The 4,347-nt window shown below is 41.0% G+C and overlaps 2 non-coding genes across 2 annotated transcripts; both read left to right on the forward strand.

Annotated features, from left to right (window-relative positions):
- The first annotated feature begins 233 nt into the window (after positions 1–233).
- Positions 234–315, forward strand: trnas-cga (transfer RNA serine (anticodon CGA)). Its single transcript has one exon. It is a non-coding gene; the product is annotated as a tRNA-Ser (tRNA).
- An 891-nt stretch (positions 316–1,206) lies between these two features.
- Positions 1,207–1,288, forward strand: trnas-uga (transfer RNA serine (anticodon UGA)). The gene has a single exon. It is a non-coding gene; the product is annotated as a tRNA-Ser (tRNA).
- Positions 1,289–4,347: the final 3,059 nt, after the last annotated feature.

Here is a 4,347-nt window from a genome sequence, read left to right on the forward strand (position 1 = left end):
GTTTGAACCCTGCACGCAGCGCCTTTGACAATCCAGTCTTTATTTGTAACATATCATTGGGGACTTGATATGGATAATGCGTGGACATGTCCTTTGATTCAAGTGCCCAGAATTGATCTTCCATGACAAACATTTAAAGTAGGCTCTTCAATAGCGATAATATGGTCATTTTAGAGGTCAAATGGACAGAACGAGATAGTGGACTGGTTAAGGCATCTTAGGTAACAGGAGAAGCTGTGATGGCCGAGAGGTTAAGGCGTTGGATTCGAAATCCAGTGGGGTTTCCCCGCGCAGGTTCGAACCCTGCTCACAGCGTTTTGACAAACCAGTCTTTATTTTCAACATGTCATTGGGGACTTGATATGAATAATGCCCCCTGTCTAGGGTAGGGGGCAGCATTTGGAATTTTGGATGAAAAGCATGCTCAAATGTAACGGCCTGCTACTCGGGCCCAGAAGATATGATATGCATATAACTGGTAGATTTGGATAGAAAACACTCTACAGTGTCCAAAACTGTTAAAATAGAATCTGTGACTATAACAGAACTGATTTACCAGGCGAAAACCTCAGAGAAATCCATTCAGGAAGTCGTTTTTTGTTGGTTTTGTAGTTTTCTATTCAATGCCATTACAGTATCCATTGACATAGGACTCCATTTGCAGTTCCTATGTCTTCCACTAGATATCAACAGTCTTTAGAAATAGTTTCAGGCTTGTATTCTTATAAATGAGGGAGTAAGACCAGTCTGAACGAGTGGACCCAAACGTGGCGCAGAGTTTTTCAGGCGCATGTGCATTTCTTGTTTACCTTTTATATTGATGACGTTATTGTCCGGTTGAAATATTATAGATCATTTAGGCTAAAAAACAACCTTAGGATTGAATATAAACATCGTTTTACATGTTTCTATGAACTTTACGGATACAATTAGGATTTTTGTCTGATTGTTTTGACTGAGTTTGAGCCTGTGGATTACTGAAGAAAACTCGCTAACAAAATGGAGGTTTTGGATATAAAGAGACTTCATCTAACAAAAGGAACATTTATTGAGAAAATGAATGTCTTCTGATTAACACCATATGAAGATCATCAAGGGTAAGGGATTAATTTTATCTCTATTTCTGAGTTTGGCTGGTTACTGTTTGTAATAATTTGTCAGCTGGGCTATGTTCTGGGCTAGGTATGTTGGTAGGTAAGACAGCAAGCTGCGATGGCCGAGTGGTTAAGGCGTTGGACTTGAAATCCAATGGGGTCTCCCCGCGCAGGTTCGAACCCTGCTCACAGCACTATAACAAACCAGTTTTTATTTTTAACATATCCTTGGTGACTTGATATGGATAATGTGCTTAATGCATGGACTTGTCCTTTGATTCAAGTGCTCAGAATATACACTGCTCAAAAAAATAAAGGGAACACTAAAATAACACATCCTAGATCTGAATGAATGAAATATTCTTATTAAATCCTTTTTTCTTTACATAGTTGAATGTGCTGACAACAAAATCACACAAAAATTATCAATGGAAATCAAATTTATCAACCCATGGAGGTCTGGATTTGGAGTTACACTCAAAATTAAAGTGGAAAACCACACTACAGGCTGTTCCAACTTTGATGTAATGTCCTTAAAACAAGTCAAAATGAGGCTCAGTAGTGTGTGTGGCCTCACGTGCCTGTATGACCTCCCTACAATGCCTGGGCATGCTCCTGATGAGGTGGTGGATGGTCTCCTGAGGATCTCCTCCCAGACCTGGACTAAAGCATCCGCCAACTCCTGGACAGTCTGTGGTGCAACGTGGTGTTGGTGTATGGAGCGAGACATGATGTCCCAGATGTGCTCAATTGGATTCAGGTCTGGGGAACGGGCGGGCCAGTCCATAGCATCAATGCCTTCCTCTTGCAGGATCTGCTGACACACTCCAGCCACATGAGTTCTAGCATTGTCTTGCATTAGGAGGAACCCAGGACCAACCGCACCAGCATATGGTTGCACAAAGGGTCTGAGGATCTCATCTCTGTACCTAATGGCAGTCAGGCTACCTCTGGCGAGCACATGGAGGGCTGTGCAGCCCCCCAAAGAAATGCCACCCCACACCATGACTGACCCACCGCCAAACCGGTCATGCTGGAGGATGTTGCAGGCAGCAGAACGTTCTCCACGGCGTCTCCAGACTCTGTCACGTCTGTCACATGTGCTCAGTGTGTACCTTGAGTGTATGTAAACTTCTGACCCACTGGGAATGTGAAGAAAGAAATAAAACCTTATGATTTGGTCACACCTAATGTTTTTTCTTTCTCGTGGGTTTGTTTTGAGTTGTCAGCCTGATGACGGCTCATTTCAATGGCAGCTTTTTGGACTTCATATTGAGGTTAAATGCAACAGATTCCAAATGCCACACTTGAAATCAACTCTAGACATTTTATCTGCTTACTTGTAAATTGCCTAATGAGGGGATAAAACACACCTGGCCATGGAACAGCTGAGCGGCCAATTGTCCAATTACTTTGGTCCCTTAGAAAGGGGGACCACATGTAAAAAGTCCTGTAATTCCTACACCGTCCACCCGATTTGGATGTAAAAACCAACAAATTATTAATCATTTAATTTCAACTCCAATATGCTGTGGTAGACAGCCAAAGAAAAATTTGGTCAATGCCCAAATATTTATGGACATGACTCCATATTTCAGATAATTCAAAGTATCTACCCTTTGCCTTGACAGCTTTGCACACACAACCAGGTTCATGAGGAATGCTTTTCCAACAGCCTTGAAGTAGTTCACACATATGCTGAGCACTTGTTGGCTGCTTTTCCTTCACTCTGCGGTCTAACTAATCCCAAACCATCTCAATTGGGTTGAGGTCGGGGGATTGAGGAGGCCAGGTCATCTGATGCAGCACTCCATCACTCTCCTTCTTGGTCTAATAGCCCTTACACAGCCTGGAGATGTGTTGGGCCATTGTCCTGTTGAAAAAATTATAGTCCCACTAAGTGCAAACCAGATGGGATGGCATATTGCTGCAGAATGCTGTGGTAACCATGCAGGTTAAGTGTGTCTTGAATACTAAATAGATCACAAACAGTGTCACCAGCAAAGCACCATCACACCTTCTCCTCCATGCTTCATGGTGGGAACCACACATGCAGAGATCATCCGTTCACCTACTCTGCGTCTCACAAAGACACAGCAGTTGGAACCAAAAATCGAACATTTGGATTCATCAGATCAAAAGACAGCTTTCTGATTTCTGAAGCTTTTATTTGGAATGCAATTTCTGAGGCTGGTAAAATGTTCTGGATTAACTGACCTTCATGTCTTAAAGTAGTGATGGACTGTCATTTCTCTTTGCTTAGTTGAGCTGTTCTTGCCATATTAGGGACTTGGTCATTTACCAAATAGGGCTATCTTCTGTATACTACCCCTACCTTGTCACAACACAACTGATTGGCTAAAACGCATTAAGAAGGAAAGAAATTCCACAAATTAACTTTCAACAAGGCACACCTGTTAATTGAAATGCATTCCAGGTGACTACCTCAAGAAGCTGGTTGAGAGAATGCCAAGAGTGTGCAAAGCTGTCATCAAGGCAAAGGGTGGCTACTTTGTAGAATCTCAAATATAATTTGTGTAACACTTTTTTGGTTACTACATGATTCCATGTGTTATTTCATGTTTTTAAATGTCTTCACTATTATTCTACAATGTAGAAAATAGTAAAAAATAAAGAAAAACCCTGGAATGAGTAGATGTCCAAACTTTTGATTGATACTTTCGAAATGCATAAAAAATATATTTCTTGTCACCCATCTACACACAATAGCAAAGTGAAAATATGCTTTTACTCCTGAACTTATTTAGGCTTGCCATAACAAAGGGGTTGAATACTCAAGACATTTCAGCTTTTCATGTTAGATACATTTCTAAACATTTCTAAAAATATAACTTCACTTTAACATTGTTGTATTGCGCGTAGGCCAGTGACATCAAATCAACATTTGATTCATTTTAAATTCAGGCTGTAACACAACAAAATGTGATGAAAGTAAAGGTCTGTGAATACTTTCTGAAAGCTGGTTTTCGCTCCATCCCTAATTTACCGCATCTGATTTTAATAGTTAGCTGGTTCATAAGCTGAATCAAGTTAGTTTACAACTAGGTAGCTCCCCGAGAACAGGGTTGGAGAGCCCTGAGGTAACTGTAACAATGCTCATTACATGGTCATTACATTTTCACATCTAAATGGCCATTTAGAGCTATTTGACTATAAAGAAAGTGTAATGCATTTATCTTCATTCTGTATTATAAAGCAGGGCAACAGTGCCCCTGGCTCCAGATCTGGTACA

The sequence above is a fragment of the Oncorhynchus keta genome, chromosome 15, assembly GCF_023373465.1.
Source record: "Oncorhynchus keta strain PuntledgeMale-10-30-2019 chromosome 15, Oket_V2, whole genome shotgun sequence".
NCBI classification, from domain to species: domain Eukaryota; kingdom Metazoa; phylum Chordata; class Actinopteri; order Salmoniformes; family Salmonidae; genus Oncorhynchus; species Oncorhynchus keta.